Here is a 21,521-nt window from a genome sequence, read left to right on the forward strand (position 1 = left end):
GCGTGTAAAACCTGTAGTGATGAACAATATGATCAACTCAACCGAATATGAACTAAAGCAAGTATACACAGGAAAGAAGTCAGTTGTAAAACTGATGCTAAAATTTATATTATATATTGCAAAAAATGTATATTTATAGCAAAAATTTTATTTTGTCTTAGTTAGCAGCAGTGAAATCGGCCGGGCCGAATCTTAAATACCCACCACCATGAATCAAATATTATAGTTTCCTTTGAAAACTCTTTGTCGTAGCGGATTACTTGGAATATAAAGAATTTCAGGAGAGTTCAACCAGTACGCTTCCCGAAGATAAATTTAAAGATTCCACCTGTGAAGACAAGATCAGATTCTGGATTTAAAAGAACCATTTTTGTTTGAGTTTTACAGGAATCATAAAAATCGCATGTACGCGTGCAGGGAAATTATGAATTAGCACCTTGATTTGAAATCTAAAATCTGTAGATTTTTACCCCATGAATCAAATATTATAGTTTCCTTTGAAAACTCTTTGTCGTAGCGGATTACTTGGAATATAAAGAATTTCAGGAGAGTTCAACCAGTACGCTTCCCGAAGATAAATTTAAAGATTCCACCTGTGAAGACTAGATCAGATTCTGGATTTTAAAGAACCATTTTTGTTTGAGTTATAAAGGAATCATAAAAAATCGCATGTAAGTGTGCAGGGAAATTATGAAATAACGCCTTGATTTGAAATCTAATATCTGTAGATTTTTACCCCCGTTGTTCAAATTTGGATAGGAGAAGTAAAATCTGGAAATTTTACTTTCAGTTTCAAGCAATTTTCACGATCTGTGTCATCTAAAATACCAGTATATTTACAATTTCATCCAAATCGGGCAAAAATTACGGTTTCAAGATGTGCAAGCAGTTAAATCAGAAGATCGGTCTGTTGAAATCACGCTAACTTCCGAACGAAACAAGCTATCGACTTGAAGCTTGGCACAATAATAATAAAGAACATCTCAATAATAAAGAACATCTCAAGGAGTAGTTAGAATGTCATACCGTGGTGTCATATTATGTTCATATCACAAACATTTGAATAGACGTTTTAATGCATCATGTTCAATGGCATTTGTGGCTGAGTGTGCTAAGGCGTTCTGGTATGGTGCCAACAGGCCCAGGTTCAACCCCAGGTGGAAGCGAAGAATTTTGTAAAAACTAGATAATAAAACAAGTAAGTAAAATCTAAAGTCGGGCGGGGCCGACTATATTATACCCTTCACCCCTATGTAGACCAAAATTTGTGTTACCATCTCAACTACTTCACATATGCTGGAAGCTATATAAAGGAGACAATTTTTTTTTACTTCTACAAAATCTCTAGAATTAAAAATTAAATCGGCTAACGCTATCCAGTTAATTGGAGGAAACTTCCATTGAAAATGGGTCTAAACTGTGTAACAGTCTACTATATTTCCCCAACTCTGGTGTACGTATATATGGGAGCTATATATAATCTGAACCGATTTTGAATAAATTTGACATGTATAGTTAGAATAATAATTCTGCTATCTATGCGAATTTTCACGTAAATGGGAGTATAACTTTGGCCCCCCTGGTCATATGAGTGCAAATTGGACGGAAGATATATATGGGAGCCATATCTAAATCTGAACCGATTTCAACCAATTTTGGTACACTTGCCGATACTATTAAACGTACTCCTTGTGCAAAAATTGAACCAAATCACGGCAAAACTCTGGCTTTTGAGGCCATATAAGTTCAAATCGGACGAAAGATATATATGGGAGCTATATCTAAATCTGAATGGATTTTGACCATATTTGGCACATAAAATAGTATCGTTAAAAGTACGGCTTGTGCAAAATTTGAAGTAAGCCAGGGCAAACCTCTGGCTTTTGAGACCATATAAGTCCAAATCGGGCGAAAGCTATATATGGGAGATATATCCAAATCTGAACCGATTTCACCCAAATTTGGCACGCATAGTTACAATGCTAATTCTACTCCCTGTGCAAAATTTCAACTAAATCGGAGTTAAAAATTTGCCTCTGTGGTCATATGAGTGTAAATCGGGCGAAAGCTATATATGGGAGATATATCCAAATCTGAACCGATTTCAATCAAATTTGGCACGCATAGTTACAATGTTAATTCTACTCCCTGTGCAAAATTTCAACTAAATGGGAGTTAAAAATTGGCCTCTGTGGTCATATGAGTGTAAATCGGGAGAAAGCTATATATGGGAGATATATCCAAATCTGAACCGATTTCAACCAAATTTGGCACGCACAGTAACAATGCTAATTCTACTCTCTGTGCAAAATTTCAACTAAATCGGAGTTAAAAATTGGCCTCTGTGGGCAAATAAGTGTAAATCGGGCGAAAGCTATATATGGGAGCTATATCTAAATCTGAACCGATTTGGCTGATATTTTTCAAGTTTTTCGAGACCCATAAAATATTCGGATGTACGGAATTTAAGGAAGATCGGTTGATATACACGCCAATTATGACCAGATCGGTGAAAAATATATATGGCAGCTATATCTAAATCTGAACCGATTTTTTCCAAAATCAATAGGAATCGTCTTTGAGTCGAAACAGGACCCTATACCAAATTTTAGGACAATCGGACTAAAACTGCGAGCTGTACTTTGCACACAAAAATACATCAACAGACAGACAGACGGACAGACAGACAGACAGACGGACATCGCTAAATCGACTCAGAATTTAATTCTAGGCCGATCCGTATACTAAAAGGTTGGTCTATGATTACTCCTTCTTGGCGTTACATACAAATACACAAACTTATTATACCCTGTACCACAGTAGTGGTGAAGGGTATAAATATGGGAAACATTTAAATCTGACGCAATTTTAAGGAAACTTTGCAAAAGTTTATTTATGATTTATCGCTCGATATATATGTATTAGAAGTTTAGGAAAATTAGAGTCACTTTTACAACTTTTCGACTAAGCAGTGGCGATTTTACAAGGAAATTGTTTGTATTTTGACCATTTTTGTCGAAATCAGAAAAACATATATATGGGAGCTATATCTAAATCTGAACCGATTTCAACCAAATTTGGCACGCATAGCAACAATGCTAATTCTACTCTCTGTGCAAAATTTCAACTAAATCGGAGTTAAAAATTGGCCTCTGTAGTCATATGAGTGTAAATCGGGCGAAAGCTACATATGGGAGATATATCTAAATCTGGGCCGATTTCAACCAAATTTGACACGCATAGCTACAATGCTGATTATACTCCCTGTGCAAAATTTCAACTAAATCGGAGCAAAAAATTGGCCTCTGTGGTCATATGAGTGTAAATCGGGCGAAAGCTATATATGGGAGATATATCCAAATCTGAACCGATTTCACCCAAATTTGGCACGCATAGTTACAATGCTAATTCTACTCCCTGTGCAAAATTTCAACTAAATCGGAATTAAAAATTTGCCTCTGTGGTCATATGAGTGTAAATCGGGCGAAAGCTATATATGGGAGATATATCCAAATCTGAACCGATTTCAACCAAATTTGGCACGCACAGTTACAATGCTAATTCTACTCTCTGTGCAAAATTTCAACTAAATCGGAGTTAAAAATTGGCCTCTGTGGGCAAATAAGTGTAAATCGGGCGAAAGCTATATATGGGAGCTATATTTATCTGAACCGATTTGGCTGATATTTTGCAAGTTTTTCGAGACCCATAAAATATTCGGATGTACGGAATTTAAGGAAGATCGGTTGATATACACGCCAATTATGACCAGATCGGTGAAAAATATATATGGCAGCTATATCTAAATCTGAACCGAATCAATAGGGATCGTCTTTGAGACGAAACAGGACCCTATACCAAATTTTAGAACAATCGGATTAAAACTGCGAGCTGTACTTTGCACACAAAAATACATCAACAGACAGACGGACAGACAGACAGACAGACAGACAGACGGACATCGCTAAATCGACTCAGAATTTAATTCTAGGCCGATCCGTATACTAAAAGGTTGGTCTATGATTACTCCTTCTTGGCGTTACATACAAATGCACAAACTTATTATACCCTGTACCACAGTAGTGGTGAAGGGTATAAATACTGATAAAAATAACATAGTAAAATTGAAATTTTTTTTGTTTTTTTTTTTTTTTTTTTTAATTTCTTCAACCAAATGAATTTCCAAGGCACAACTTCTAAAGCAATGCATAGGTTCCAAAAATGGAGTACTTCCGTCCTATTACAAGCCCATGTAAAATTCATTGGAGATAATCCTAGTTTACACTATTTCCGGATCACAAATTAGGGATCCAAACTACTGTTTCGAAAGCTCCTTTTTTACTGGGTGACAAATACTCGTTCATCGAATATCCCTTCGTTGTTATAACCGAGTGGTTTTCACCATAAATATACTCCAAAGCAAAAATATTTTAAGATTATTTCTAATCAAAAATAGCAGCATTTTATTTTTTGATTCAATATTATACTTTATGATCAACCCACAAAATGGTTGAGAGATATAATTTTTTTTGGTGTCCTGTGTAAGATATCCTTTATGAATAGAAAAACATCCCAAAAGTTAAAAAAATTTAAAAACTTTAATTTGCTCAAATTTAGTTTTTTGTTTCAATTCAAAAACCACCACAAATACATACAACAAAAAAAAATAACTTGGCTCAAATCGGACCATTCGTTCTTATACACCACACAGAAAAAAATTTCGCGAAAAATTTTCCAATTAAAATTTTAGTAGATTCAACAAAAAACAAAAAAAACAAAAATCAATCACAAAAATTAATAGTATCAATTAATTTTTTAATGGGATCAATTAATTTTTAATTTACCTTCAATTAATTGTTTAATTGATACTATCATTTCTGTGATTGAAGACATTTCAATTTCAAAAGTTCTAGTTCAAATATAGGAAAATTTTATTTTTTTTTATTTGAAGCTCGATATCTATTAAAAACAGGAATTAGAATAAAAATCGGAGCACCTTTTTTTTGCCGCTTTCGAAGCAAACGAAATTATTTTCCGAGTTTTTTTATTTTCTTTTGTCAAGTAGGTCCAAATTTGTTATCGATGTAGACACAAAAGACTTCTGCTTCTAGTCAAGAAAACTGGTGGTAATACTGTTTGAAGATCCTCCCATACAGAATTTGACCGGAAAAGATTTTTGATAAACTATTTCCCTCATGACTGTCTGGCAGCATCCAATTTTGCACAAATATCTTTCAAAAATTAATTTATTCTTCAATACGTTGAGAAATCCTGTGGGTTAGATACCTACTCCAACAAGTATCAAGTTCATGTCATTTCTAAGACAAATGCTACACAAATTAAACGATCAAATGTTAGCGATTACTGGCGTAGAAACATTTGTATGCGCCCATGTTATTTCATATCAGCTCATATGATTTCAGCTCATATGATTTCGCACATAATTAGTTAATGTTCACTGCGATGGAAAACAACGCCTGTCAGTAATTGCGGAACAAAATTCGCCATCGAAACAAAGAAATCGTAAAAATTACGCGCTTTATTGCCTTGCTCCGTGTATTTCATCTGTGAACATGGGAGCAGCAGTGCAGAAATAAAAAAGCGCGCAAGTTGGAGTTTTTTTTTTTCATCGCCAATTGTTTTGTTGAATTACCGAGGTAGCTGTTTTTTTGAATGCATTTGTTTTTCTTCATGTCAAAATAGTGTTGGTTTTATGACTGACAAACAGACAGATGGACGGACGGACGGACAGACAGATAAATGGACATAGCAGTTGAGTGATTATTTCTTGGGATTTCAGTTGGTCTCTTTTTTTTTGTGGATTATTAGTAGTGCTCGTATTCATTTTGTTGTTGCTAAGGTGGTGTTCAGTGGATGCCCGACTGGGTGGCTGTAATTTTGCTATTGTTATGACTGTGAATCTGTACGTCTGTCTGTGTGTTGGTTTGTCGGTTTGTTGTTGTTGTTAACCAACAATTAAGCAATTATAATAATTATGAACAATTGACCACTTTTTGACACGCTGCAAATGCATTTTATATGCGCCACACCACCTGAACCACCAGCCAGATATTCGTTATGGAGCATTTTGGACATATGTAACGATTTGCCACACCACCACCATTTTTATGCATAAAATTGTTTGGTGCCCATTAAACATTCACTAGTTTTCAACTTCAACTTTTATTTAAAATGAATTTTCAATTATGTGATTTATAAAAATTATACATACAAAATGAATATATATTTTTTAAGAAATATCTTTTCTAAATTAAGAGCGAATTTATTGCCACATTTTTGAGCAATAAAAAGTTGTTTTTGTTATTACGGTTTCAAAAAGCATGCTAGTATTCGAATTCCTCTCACCAAAACAAAAAGGCTTGCTTTATATACTGAAAAATATATTATCGTGAGACTAAAGATTTCAAGTCCTTGAAATACGAATGCGAATTTTGCTTATCATAGAAGACTCATTTCTCTGATATAATGTTTGTTTTCCTTGCCCAAATGTCAATAAACGTTTGTCCTTATAGTTAAATGATTTGACTTAAAACTGGACATATTTGCAAGTAAGAAACATTTGTTTGACTAAAGCCAACTTAGCAGGTCGAAAACCTGTGTTGTTAGCACCTATATTTTCTGTTTATTTTCATAATTTATTATGATTGTAAATATATAAATAAATATATAAGTAAATAAAGTCAAATTGGCTTTAACAATTCTTTAAAATTAATATCAACCAATAACTGGTAACGGCTAGCTTAGACTGCAGCGGCATCCTGTTACTTCAGGCTTAATTGCATATGGTTCAAGGATACCAACATTAAAGAAATTTTAAAGATTTCGACTTCAATTGATCTTGAGCGCAATTAAACCAAAGGCGCATCTGTCTTTAAAATAAAGATAATCTGAGAAAACAAAAAACATCGCCATAGGAAGGCGATGGGCGTATATTAAGCTTTCCATTCCTTTTGCTTCGCTTATACGAAAGTGACCAACTAGGTTAGGTTAAAGTGGCAGCCCGATTAAGTTTCAGGCTCACTTAGACTATTCAGTCCATTGTGATACCACGTTTAACTAAAAGTACCTACTACATATGGGCACTTCTAGTTTTAACCACTGCACTATGGGCGGAAATCGCAAACCAGCGGCAAAAAGTCAAATTTTCCAAATGAAAAATTATTGGATATTCCAATTGAAATTATTATAGAACATCTTGGAAAGTACAAATCGAAAGTTCATTTAAAACTTGGCAACGCTGTTCAGGAGAAAAAGGTTGCCAATGTTTACCAAAATTTATGCAATTTTTTCGCAATAAAAGTGAATAAAGAAAACTTTTAAATGTAGATTCTAAGAGAAGGTTTAGTAGTTCAAAATGTTGTTAACACTTTAAATAATGTTTTTGTTTTTGAACTTGAATTTGTGGATTCAAAAGTGCTGTTTATATGTGAAAATTTTAGTACATACGTATATTTACGAAGAATAGAACTAAAAATGTTAACGATCGTTAATGAAAATTGTTGCTTATAATTGTTCGTGAGAAAGTATACTTTTAAGTACTGTAAGGTTTGTCTGCCCAAACTTGCCCATATTAAAATAAATGTAAGGGTTTTGTAGTCAAATTTGGGAAAATCGGGCGATACATATATATGGGAGCTATATCTAAATCTGAACCAAATTTGATGAAATTTTGCACACTTTAAGGGTACTGTAAAATATTACTTTGTGTTAAATTTGAAGACAATGGAGTAGTAAATAAGTGCAGTATGGTCTCATTTGTCGAAATCGGGCGATACATGTATATGGGGGCTATATCTAACTTTGATCCAATTTTTTCCAAATTCAACAGTGTTTGTTTTTTGACCAAGAAAACACGTTGTACCAAATTTTCTCAAAATCGGTTAATTAATGCGACCGGAATCCTGCGAACAGCAAACACAGACAGACAGAATTAGAGTTAGATACCGAAGAAAGTGATTTTGATGGTTAATATTTGTTTAATCTTAATTAATAAAATTAATTTAATAAAATGACAACTGGTTTATACTATTTACATCAAGTTCTGGGGAAAAGGCGCCTTTTTAATAAGGAAAATAAGCAAGTATAAATTAAACTCCGCCTATGAGTATATTCTATAGTACTCCAAGTGGGCTTACAATTTCGACCCCTCTAAAGTAACGCACCTGGAATAGGGGGGATTGACTCCCTTTTTGTTGGTAACATTTGATTTTGACAAGATATATCGATATACCAAGTTTGGCGATAATAGATTGTAAATAATTTTTGTCGCAAATTTAATTAATTTCCGCCCATAGTGCACTGATATTATTACACTTATTTTATTTTGTTGAACCAACCAGATTGTTCCAAAAACATTAACAGACTGCTTAAGATAACGTTTTCAGGTCCGCCAGTAATCTAAAGCTATATGCCCCTAAAACTCGCTTACGCCTTACACAAAATGCAGGACACTCACACAAGAGGTGTTTAATTCCTTTTCCTCCGCATCATGACAGCTCATACAGTAGGTTAGGTTAGGTTAGGTTAAAGTGGCAGCCCGATTAAGATTCAGGCTCACTTAGACTATTCAGTCCATTGTGATACCACATTAACTAAAAGTACCTATTACATATGGGCACTTCTAGTTTTAACCGCTGAACCTTCTTGATTATTTTTCTTTGTTGAACCAACCAGATTGTTCCAAAAACATTAGCAGACTGCTTAAGTTAACGTTTTCCAGATCCGCCAGTAATCTGAAGCTATATGCTCCTAAAAGTTGCTTGCGCTTTACACAAAATGCAGGACACTCACACAAGAAGTGTTTAATTGATTCTTTTTCCTCCGCATCATGACAGCTCATACAATAGTCATTATACTTCGCGCCAATAGTTTTTGCAAAATCGCCTATCAGGCAGCGACCCGTTATAGCAGATATCAGGAGTGATATCTGACGTCTCGAGAACATTAGCATATCTAGTGTGCGGTTTAAGTTGAAATGGGGCCATATTTGCTTGATGTCGTTACAACCCTTGCAATTCTCCCATCGAACATTTGCCATCCTAACAGCCTTCTCACGCAGCTCATACAGTAGTCATTATACTTCGCACCAATAGTTATAGCAAATTCGCCTATCAGGCAGCGACCCGTTATAGAAGATATCAGAAGTGATATCTGACGTCTTGAGAACACTAGCATATCTAGTGTGCGGTTCAGGTTTAAATGGGGCTATATTTGCTTGGTGTCGTTACAACCCTTGCAATTCTCCCATCGAACATTTGCCACCATGACAGCCTTCTCACGCAGCAAGAGCTTGCAGGTAGCCAGAGACAGAGCTAACACATCTGCTTGACAGTTCCCCGTTATGTTCCTATGGCTTCACGCTTCACTATTGGGAATTAGAGTTTCAAACTTTTTGTCGAAAAGTGGTTTCGCCAGAGTGTAATCCACTACGTTTGGCACATCGGGCATTATTTTGAGGACCGAACTGTGGCCGTACATTTTTTCCGACCACAGCGATAGCTCGCGCAACCGCACAGCCGTTGTTGCAGCTGACTGTTGGGCCAAAATTTCTAAAGGCAACAGATGCAGCATGACATTAAGGGAATCTGTTCCTGTCTTACTAAATACGCCTGAGATACACAAGCACGCCATACGCTGAACTTTATCTAAACTTGTCGGTTGCTGAAGTGCCGGCCACCAGACTAGAACACCATACAGCATTATACGTCTAACCACTCCCGTATATAGCCAATGCACAATTTTCGGTTTTAGTCCCCACTTTTTTCCTATTGCCTTTTTGCACGAGTACAAAGCTACCGTGGCTTTCCTCGCCCTTTCTTCAATATTAAGCCTAAAGTTCAGCTTCCTGTCCAGAATAACGCAAAGGTATTTTGCACACTCACCAAAGGGAATTTCAATACCCCCTAAGGATATGGGATTAACCGTGGGAATTTTGCGGTCTTTGCTGTACATGACTAATTCTGTCTTGGCAGGATTTACTCCAAGACCATTCTCTTTCGCCAATTTCTCAGTCATCCGGAGGGCTCTTTGTATAACATCTCTGATTGTGGATGGGAATTTTCCCCTGACTGCTAGAGGCACATCAAATGTGTATGCCACCACTTTTATCCTTTCTTTTTCTAGGGAAACCAGAAGGTTGTTTGTAGCAACATTCCAAAGAAGAGGTGATAGAACTTCTCCTTGGGGAGTGCCTCTGTTCACATACCTTTGCATGTTTGCTTGTGTGGTTGAAATACGTCTCCTCATTAGCAGTTCGTCTAGCAGCTTAAGTATACCTGAATCAACATTCAGAGTTGCCAGTCCATTTAATATCGAGCTCGGATGGACGTTTCGATGTCTAGAAACCGCCACGATTGTGTATTCTTTGACAGATAATGAGCTTTCAATAAAGCTGACTAGTTCATGCAAAGCCATCTCAATAGACCTGTCCTTCGAATATACATGCTGTCGTTTCGAGAGCAAACTGGAATCGACGATAGTTCCCCAGAGTCTTAAGTAGGAATGAGGATAAGCTGCTTGGTGGGAAATCCTTCGCACTCGAGTGAGAGGCTTTTCCTCCTTTAGGTATGAAAACGACTTTTGTTTCCCTCCACTTTTCTGGAATATAGGTATGCTAAGTTTATACATCCTTTATATATCACCGTCAACAAATGGATAATTCTGCCAGTCACTGCTTGTAACTCCGCCGGAGTAATTCCATCAGGTCTGGGCGATTTGAATGACCCAAAGCTATTTAACGCCCATTTTATTCTAAATTCCGACACAATTTCCTCGATAGGAAATGACCGCTGAGCCACTGTAGCACCAACCGTCTGATTTCCAGGAAAATGTGTATCCAATAGTACCTCCAGCGTCTCCTCACTGGAGCGGAGTTAGTGGATGCTAGTACCTTCCATAGTCTGGAAGCCTCGGACGTATTCTCAATACTGCTGCAGTAATCATTCCAAGAGTTATGCTGAGCCTTTCTCAGTTCTCGTTGTATCCTTTCAGATTCTTCCTGTAAGCGTCCCAATTCTCTGGAGCTCTGGTGGACTTTGCTTTGTTAAAGTACTTCCTGCAGGATTTCCTTATATTACTTAACTCCGTAGACCACCATGGTGGTCGATTTTTCCCCTTGGCTTCCCTCTAGGGCATATTGAAGGCCTTAGTAATCCACTACGTGTTCGATATCTTGCACAGTGCTCTGTCTCTGGTATTTCCGGTATCATCATCATCAATCAAGTGAACAACTAACGCATTTTTTATCCGATTTACCCGCATTTTGAAATATAGTGTTGTTTTTAGCACACAAATAAATGCGGCAGATATGGTAACCCAGCAAAAAAATTTGGAAGTATTTCTTAAGTCACAAATTTAAAAGCACTTCCAAAAATATTCTTTATTTTAACTACTCAGGAAGTTCTTTTAATTCAAGTTTTTATAACAGGTTGGCTGATAAGTCCCCGGTCTAATAAAGAAAAGCACATTTTTTGTCAAAATTCGTTTTTATTATTCAACATAGTTCCCTTCAAGAACGATACAACGATTATAACGACCTTCCAATTTTTTGATACCATTTTGGTAGTACTCCTTCGGTTTTGCTTCAATATAGGCCTCACCTCTTCATTGCAGCCAAATTTTTTCCCTGCGAGCATCCTTTTGAGGTCTGAGAACAAGAAACCGTCGCTGGGGGGCCAGATCTGGAGAATACGGTGGGTGGGGAAGCAATTCGAAGCCCAATTCATTAATTTTTGCCATCGTTCTCAATGACTTGTGGCACGGTGCGTTGTCTTGGTGGAACAACACTTTTTTCTTCTTCATATGAGGCCGTTTTGCCGCGATTTCGACCTTCAAACGCTCCAATAACGCCATATAATAGTCACTGTTGATGGGTTTTCCCTTCTCAAGATAATCGATAAAAATTATTCCATGCGCATCCCAAAAAACAGAGTCCATTACTTTTGAGTCTTTCCACGCTTCGGAGACGGTTCACCGGTCGCTGTCCACTTAGCCGATAGTCGATTGGACTCAGGAGTGTAGCGATGGAGCCATGTTTCATCCATTGTCACATATCGACGGAAAAACTCGGGTGTATTACGAGTTAACAGCTGCAAACACCGCTCAGAATCATCAAAGAAAATGAACTGTGTTGTTGGTTCAAAAATAATGTTATGTTGAAAAAATAAAAATTTTGTAACAAACGAATTTTTTTGGCGATAAAAGTTTAAAATTTTCGATGCAATTCAAAAAAACTCTAACAAAAGAAAAACGTTTTCGGTACACGTTTTCCAAACTTTTTGTACCCTCCACCATAGGATGGGGGTATATTAACTTTGTCATTCCGTTTGTAACACATCGAAATATTGCTCTAAGACCCCATAAAGTATATATATTCTGGGTCGTGGTGAAATTCTGAGTCGATCTAAGCATGTCCGTCCGTCTGTTGAAATCACGCTAACTTCCGAACGAAACAAGCTATCGACTTGAAACTTGGCACAAGTAGTTGTTATTGATGTAGGTCGGATGGTATTGCAAATGGGCCATATCGGTCCACTTTTACGGATAGCCCCCATATAAACGGACCCCCAAATTTGGCTTGTGATTGCTCTAAAAGAAGCAAATTTCATCCGATCCGGCTGAAATTTGGTACATGGTGTTAGTATATGGTCTCTAACAACCATGCAAAAATTGGTCCACATCGGTCCATAATTATATATAGCCCCCATATAAACCGATCCCCAGATTTGAACTCCGGAGCCTCTTAGAGGAGCAAAATTCATCCGATCCGGTTGAAATTTGGTACGTGGTGTTAGTATATGGTCTCTAACAACCATGCAAGAATTGGTCCATATCGGTCCATAATTATATATAGCCCCCATATAAATCGATCCCCAGATTTGTCCTCCGGAGCCTCTTGGAGGAGCAAAATTCATCCGATCCGGTTGAATTTTGGAACATGGTGTAAGAATGTGGTCTCTAACAAACACGCAAGAATTGGTCCATATCGGTCCATAATGATATATAGCCCACATATAAACCGTTCCCCAGATTTGATCTCCGGAGCCTCTTGGAGGAGCAAAATTTATCCGATCCGGTTGAAATTTGCAGCGTGGTGTTAGTATAAGTCAGCTAATAACCATGCTAAAATTGGTCCATATCGGTCTGTAGTTATATATAGCCGATCCCCAATCACACAAAAATTGGTCCATATCGGTTCATAATCATGGTTGCCACTCGAGCCAACAATAATCTACCAAAATTTTATTTTTATAGAAAACATTGTCAAAATGTTATTTCTATAAAAAATGTTGTCAAAATTTTGTTTCTATAGAAAATTTTGTCAAAATTTTATTTCTATAGAAAATTTTGTCAAAATTTTATTTCTATAGAAAATTTTGTCAAAATTTTATTTCTATAGAAATTTTTTCCAAATTTTATTTCTATAGAAAATTTTGTCAAAATTTTACTTCTATAGAAAATGTTGTCAAAATTTTATTTTGTTGAAATTTTTTTTCTATAGAAACTTTAAACTTAATAATATACGTATTTAATCGGCCTTTTTTAGTTTAATGTATACCACGTAAGGACTATGTGGTATATATTACGGTGTTAGGAAGTTTTAAGATACCTTGCCGTCGGCTTCAGTAGAAGCTTCTACGCAATCCATGGTGGAGGGTACATAAGCTTCGGCCTGGCCGAACTTACGGCCGTATATACTTGTTTTTCTTTGTGTGTAGTATCAAAGTCTCATGGTGTGGAAGTTCAAATTTTTTTTGGAGAAATGGTAACTTTCCCTTTTTGGCGCAAGCTTAAATCGTTAAAACATTTAAAATTCTACGCATTTGCAATCCAATGGATATTTATATATATTTTTTTTGAAGATTTCTGGTAAATTTTTCTTGATATTTTGGTATATTAGTTTTGGCATGAGTGGCAACCGTGGTCTTGAGGTTTAGCAAGTCTGGTAGGGTATAGAAATCTATTAAATTAACATGTTAGAAATCAAAGTATATTATGTCAAATGACATGCAGAATAAAGCGTTAAAGCAGTTTCGTTGTTGTCTTACAAACCATAACCAATTATATCACCTGTAATTTTTTATTTTGTGCTTTGACGACAATACGATTAGTAATGCATGATAGGCAACCATATCACAAGTCTAAAACAGTATAATGATCTACTCCTAAACGAGATTGATAAAAACCGAGACCGAACCCATAAGCCAATGTATTAATAACCTCTCATTGTGAAGCCAACCAATATGTATGTTTAATCTAAGCCAAGTAATTTAAAAGATCATATGCTTGCATTGAATTGATTCCATCACGTGCCACTCTGATGATTGGTTAGGAAATTGTCTTGTGCTACCATCACCACTTATCCAATGGCCTCTCATAAAAAACTATGTTCTTTTCCAAATAAATAATAAGAGCAAATGAAAAAAAAATGCAGTAATTAACCATATATTATTTACTACATAATGGATTCATGAAAAAAAAAACACACACACACACAACGTAATCCATTCTTTGCATACACTTTCGTCGTTTTCTTGTCACAATGGGAGAGTACATTGAATCTATGAGCTAAATTTTATGGCCACCTTGATCAACGGGTTTATTACCCGAGTGTTTAACTATCAAGCAATTACTTTTATAAAACTCTGCACTATGCAGATTTTAAAAGAAGTTTTTATTTAATTAAACTTCAAATATTTAATTTCCTGTTTATTAAGTGGAATATATGGAATTTTTCTTAATTTTTTTTCTCTCTGTTGTTAAGCGTCAAAAAATAATCGTTAATTGCTTTCAAATGTGAGTTTATATGAAATGTTGAGCACGAAAAAAAGTTGTTCATATTTTTAAAATGATTGACACCTGTAGCCACTAACCAGGGCAAAAGGAAACTATTAGCAACTTTAAATGCTGGTATTTGTTTAGGTAAATTTGGATTTATTAATACATATAGCAAAAAAAAAAAAAGAATTGCTTCATATTAGGGAGGAACTAAAATTCAAGTGTGGCATGGTAAAGTTTCTAGGTAAACTTAATTTTTGGTTATTTTCTAAATCAACACAAGTTCCCGCTTCACATCAGGAAAATAATTTGTTGGTCGCTCGAAAAAAACATTCGGCCCGCTTTTGTAAAGCTTACTTGAAAAACAAATCCTGAATTACACTGGACATAATTCGGAAGGTGGGTTGCCCACTACTGAAGAATACTGCGAGACTTGCCTTTTATATTTCTAGCCTACTGTTTCAATCTACACTGAAAAAAAATATTGTCGTGAGGTCAAAGATTTCATGTCTTTAAATACGAATGCAAATTTTTCTTATCATAGAAGACGCATTTCTCTAATATAAAGCTTTTTCCTTGCCCAAAAGCCGATAAACTTTTCAATGAAGTCGTCTTGTCCTTATAATTAAGTGATTTCACTTAAAAATGGGTATCGTAACATGAAAGCAAAAATGTTTGGGCTAAGGTCAACTTGACTTTAATAATTAAGAAAAGTTCTTTACATTTAATGAAATTGTATTTAAACTGGTTGTCTTTTTGCATCTTGACTACAAAGCAAAAAATCGTTCAAATATAGGACATGTTTTCCAACACTTTATTCCAAAGACGTTTTTACTTGAAACATAGCATAATTTCTACTGGAAGTCGAATCTTAATTTGGAAAATAAAGTTGTCGTTAACTCGTTTTTAGGGAGCTACCGTGGTGCAATGGTTAGCATGCCCGCCTTGCATACACAAGGTCGTGGGTTCGATTCCTGCTTCGATCGAACACCAAAAAGTTTTTCAGCGGTGGATTATCCCACCTCAGTAATGCTGGTGACATTTCTGAGGGTTTCAAAGCTTCACTAAGTGGTTTCACTGCAATGTGAAACGCCGTTCGGAATCGGCTATAATAAGCAGGTCCCTTGTCATTGACCTTAACATGGAATCGGGCAGCACTCAGTGATAAGAGAGAAGTTCACCAATGTGGTATCACAATGGACTGAATAGTCTAAGTGAGCCTGATACATCGGGCTGCCATTTTTAGCTAGGGGGGCTAAAATTTATAGACTGAACTTATAGGTTCAATTAATGTTTTATTTTATAAAATTGAATAAAAAATTAGACATCAAAATAACTTGACAATTAATATATAATAAAGCAACTAAAAGTAGTTCCACACTTTTCCCCTCAAAAAAAATTGTGAGTTGTTCTAAAGGCACAACTTTACAAGTACTTCCAGAAATGTCCTCAATTATTTTAACTACACAGGAAGTTTTTTTACTTCATTTTTTTCATATTTTAATGTGTAATTTTTTGTTTTCTTTTTTTTTCAAATAGTTTAAAAAAAGAGCAAGAATAAATAAATTGGTACAAATTATTCAAATTTTGCCACAAAACTGCTAAATCCATTATAGAAAAATCGATGATTTTGGAAATTATTCAAGGAAAACTGTTTCAAACAAGCGTCAGAATGCATTAAAAATCATAAAAATTATTTATTTGGGAAAATAACAAAATTTTTTAATTCACATTCAAAACACTGAATTCGGATCTCACCTTAAGAAGTGATGCAAATTCATTGCAACGGCTGTTGAAACGGTGGACATTTGTCCTATGACAAGCTCATATTACATTCATTGCTTCTCCGCAAATTTGCACCACTTCCAGACCCAAAAAGAACATTTTCACTACTTTTTTGGCAACGCTTTTTCGCAGCATTATTAGATATTAATTTATGAAAGAATAGTTTTAATATCTATTTTTTTAAATTAAATTGACTAAACTAAATCAATCATAAGTTCAACCACAGCTTTATTTCATAAATATCTGACATCAAACATTGCCATCGGCAACTGCTACCACCAAAGATAATAAAAGAGGTATGACGTAAGCCAATCTCCCATCTTCCTCAAATCTATAATCTTTGGCTACCACAACCCAAGTAATTCGATTATTCATGAAAGTCTTTAGTTTAATTTTTATAAAAATTAAAAAACTATTGACATTTATTGAAAAATGGAAAATCATAAATAGAGTTTCAAATTCTGGGGGGGGCTAAAATTTTTCTGGGGGGGTCTAAGCCCCCTCCCCAGAGGCCTTCCTACGCTTATGAACAGGACATGTTTTTTTCGGTATAGGAAGGCGAGTTGTACGTCTCCAAAGGATTATAGGTACATAAGTCTAATATCAATTCCGCAGAAAATCATGTATCATACACTTAAAAGTGTAAAGTGTGTGGAATCATTAATGTAAAAGCGGATTGCAGATCATTCCTGTAATAAGCACACATTTTACTCGAAACTCTCAGTCTATGATCCACCTTAATATAACGAATATGTCATAGGCAGTAATTGGCTGTTATTAAAAAAATTTCTTTTAAAATAACTCATGCCAACGCATATAATGCAAATATTTTCTGTGCGTGTCAATATTAACTCACTTTTAATTGCATATAATTATTAATAAATACTTAAACTAAAACAAGCTTTATTGCGTGTTATCCTCATTCACGCAAACCCAAGAATTTTTTAGCGGTTAACATGTGTAATAAAATAAATACTAAAAGAGATCGGCACAATGTAAGTCCAGGCGAAATTAGGGCGGGACCAACTACGTAAGATCATTTACCATAGACGACATGTACTACACAGAAAAAAAAGTGTCTCGTAAATTTAAGAAAATTTTTACAATAATTTATTACAAGAATTTTCCAGAATTTTAGTTCATTTTTCGCATCTTCAACGAAAATTAACTACTCGGAAGGAAATTTTACAAATTCTAAGTAGCAATCGTTTAGTTCATGGCCTACAAAATACGATGGAAATTTCCTTAAAAAATTTCTTAACTGGTAGTTAAAAATTCGTTTGTCATGCTATAAAACTACTTGTGAAATGTAAAGTATTTTGTAAATAATAAGTGCAATTTACTATAAGATTTTTTTGTATGAGAAAATATTTTTTTACGAAAAATGAACTTGAAAGTGGATAGCAATTTCTTACTGACAATTCCTATAGTTAATAACTGTTGGTAAAAAATTACCCAATGAAATATTTTTAGTTCACATGTAATTAAATTTATAGACATTTTCGTCAAAAATGGTAGATAACATTTCTTGAAAATTTTGCAAATTTTAAGTTAAACGTTTCATTGTTCGTAAACTGGTGTGCCTTTACGAATAGTATTCTTAGAGTAAATTGTCAGCAGATGCGACGAACTAATGAATAGTACAGAGATTTTTATCGGCATAGTGGAATGTGATTAATGTAAAGATGATGTTACTTTTGTTGTGTATCCATGAGCGTGGGGTTGTTTTTATTTTTGTTCATTTAGTGGTTTGTGTGTGTGTGTGTGTGTTTGTTATTCGCGGATGGTTTATTTGGCTGGATGAGGTGTTGTTTTCAATAAAGGCACATGTGTTTTTGTTGTTGTAGGAATGTTGTGGCTTTGCTTGGTTTTGTTTGGCATGCTTCAGTTGTATAGTTGGCGTTGGCGTGGGCTGTTGCATCTTTTAAGTAGGTATGCAACAAGGGAGTATAAAGGCATGGAATATTTTGGATTTTTGAGACATATGTATATTGGTGTTTGTTTATTAAACCTTTTAAATGAAAGTTATTAATATTTTATCGGTAGTTTAGAAAAAAGTTATTACGAATATTTAGGAAAATATGTTGAAATTGAAAGTGTATTGAAATTTTTATTATTCTATGTAAAAAATTAATATTCAATTCCAGATGAATATGGAAAATTTTGGTTATATCTCAGCGTATAGTTTATTCATAAATTGGTAAGTATTTTTTTAATATGACTTTCTTTTAAAAATAATATTTTTTATGTATATTATTATTTGTTAATTAATTTTTTTGGAAACCAGTTTAATGTTTTTCTTTGTTGTAAAAACAATATTTAATTTCAGAGCAACTCCAGATGGATTCGAACAAATAAAAAATAGAGAATTGGTAAGTTTTCTTTTAAAAATTGGCTTTATTTTAACTAGAATATTTACGTTTTTGTGACCTTTTTATCATCAAAATTACAGGTTTTTAATGCCTTATTTCTATTTCTTTAATCAAATTTTTTGGAAACCAATGTAATATTTTTAATGTAAAAACAAATATTTAATTTCAGAATAACCCCTTAAACATTTGGACAAATTTTTAGTACTCCTTTGCCTGTAATTTAATAGTGAATTGGTAAGGATTCTTTAACTTTCTTTTAGCCCTGGACAGTCATCCTTATTTTTTGTACATTAACGTCAGCCTTCGTCATTTTGACTACGGCTCATTTCAAGACGCTAAAATTTTAATCGTGAGCGAAAAAGTGAACCAAACTTGAGTTTATTTTCTTATTCAATTTGGTTTTAAGTAGTATAAAACAAAAATTCATAAAACGGTCGAATTAGTATAACTTAAATTCTTCATTTCCCAATAGACTAAAATGCATTTTAAATCGAAAATGAAATTACGTGTCGTCATTTTGACGAATGATGACTGTCTAGGGTTATCAAGAATATTTGGTTTTTAATGCATATTATTATTATTTTTTTTCAATAGATTTTTTGAAAACTTATTTAATAATTTTATTTAATATTTAATTTCAGAGTAACCCAAATAAATTTGGACAACTTTTTATATTTCCCCTCAGCGTACAATTTAATAGAGAATTGGTAAGTTCTATATTAAAACTTTGGCTTTCTTTCAACTAGAATATTTATTTTTTTATATCCTTCACATCGATAACAACACAGTTTTATGAGTTTATTTAGAATACTTCATTATTTCTCTAATTGTTTCAGGTACAAATTTTATGAGATACGTTTTCCAAAGAAAAGTTGAATTCTTTACACCATTTGATAAAATGCCCCAAATATGGTAAGTTACAAGCTAAAATGAAGAATTAAAAATTATATTTCATTACATGGTGTTAATTTTTAACAATTTTCATTTTTGTTTCCATTTTTTCCAGCAAGATATGTGAAAAAACTACCTACGATGAATAAAAAAAGGATAAGTCAAAATGTCCAAACAGCGGGTTCAAATGAACTACTCTCTGTTCCACGTGGTCATAATTTTTATTCACAAAAAACATTGTATTAAGAATTTTCATCATAAGTTTTTATAATAAAGTACTTTTGCTTAAAGAAAGTTTAATTTTAATGTATGAAAATTTTCATAATAGTAAAACAGTTTGTTGTTCCTTTAATTATTTAATTTATCTGTACTGTGGAATGATTGATTTAAAAATAGTTTAGTCGTCGACATTTTAAAGAGACTGTTAACCAATTTTTATTATCGGGTTTCCCACAAAATAAGCAAGTAAACCAAAATAATACTGACTTTTTAACTTGGTCCCTTGGTATATAATTCTTATGATGTTGTAAAAATGAACTAAACTACAATGTTATAGATGAACTAAAATTTAAGAAAATTATAAACTAGACAAGTTGAAAAAAATCTTAAGGGCTAAATCATGGTCAATATTACTACAGTTTAGTTCATTTTGCAATGGAAAAGGGTTCACTGTTTTTTCAGTGTATGTATCCCGAATTATTTTATTTAAATTAATTAGTACTCAAATTCTTACACATTTACTCCACCTTATTAAAGTTGTATTAAAAAAGCTTACCGGGTTTCAAAGATTTTGTCTTTATACTAATGATTTTGGTATTGATTCCGAGGCAAAGAAGAGGAGACTTGGTGTAAGGATACATTTAAGGCACAACTCGCTTTTAAATTTGAGTTTTGCGTGCTTGATTCCTACAAATAAATTTTTCAATTTATTCGTTTTTTCATATTGTTTCTTCATGTGCTCAAAGTCCTTTAAAAACGTGTTAACGACAAATTCAATTCCCAAATTCAGGCTCGACTTCAAATAGAAATTATGCTATATTTCAAGTAAAAAGGTTTTTTAAAATAAAATATTGAAAACCATCCCCTATTTTTGAATACTTTTTATACCCTCCACCATATTACTCTAAGACCCCATAAAGTATATACATTCTGGGTCGTGGTGAAATTCTGAGTCGATCTAAGCATGTCCATCCGTCCGTCCGTCCAAATGTTGAAATCACGCTAACAACCGAACGAAACAAGCTATCGACTTCAAAATTGGCACAAGTAGTTGTTATTGATGTAGGTCGGATGGTATTGCAAATGGGCCATATCTGTCCACTTTTACGTATAGCCCCCATATAAACGGACCCCCATATTTGGCTTGCGAAGCCTATAAGAGTAGCATATTTCATCCGATCTGGCTGAAATTTGGTACATGGTGTAAGAATATGGTCTCTAACAACCATGCAAAAATTGGTCCATATCGGTCCATAATTATATATAGCCCCCATATAAATCGATCCCCATATTTGACCTCCGGAACCTCTTGCAGGAGCAAAATTCATCAGATTCGGTTGAAATTTGGTACGTGGTGTTATATGTTCTCTAACAACCATGCAAAAATTGGTCCATATCGTCTCTAACAAACACGCAAGAATTGGTCTATATCGGCCCATAATTATATATAGCCCCCAT

General features: G+C 34.3%; 1 long non-coding RNA gene across 1 annotated transcript; it reads left to right on the forward strand.

Moving 5' to 3' along the window:
• The first annotated feature begins 19,121 nt into the window (after positions 1–19,121).
• Positions 19,122–20,057, forward strand: LOC142238956 (uncharacterized). Its single transcript, XR_012722875.1, has 4 exons — positions 19,122–19,187; positions 19,595–19,660; positions 19,790–19,865; positions 19,960–20,057. It is a non-coding gene; the product is annotated as an uncharacterized LOC142238956 (long non-coding RNA).
• Positions 20,058–21,521: the final 1,464 nt, after the last annotated feature.

Source organism: Haematobia irritans, chromosome 1, assembly GCF_050003625.1.
Source record: "Haematobia irritans isolate KBUSLIRL chromosome 1, ASM5000362v1, whole genome shotgun sequence".
NCBI classification, from domain to species: domain Eukaryota; kingdom Metazoa; phylum Arthropoda; class Insecta; order Diptera; family Muscidae; genus Haematobia; species Haematobia irritans.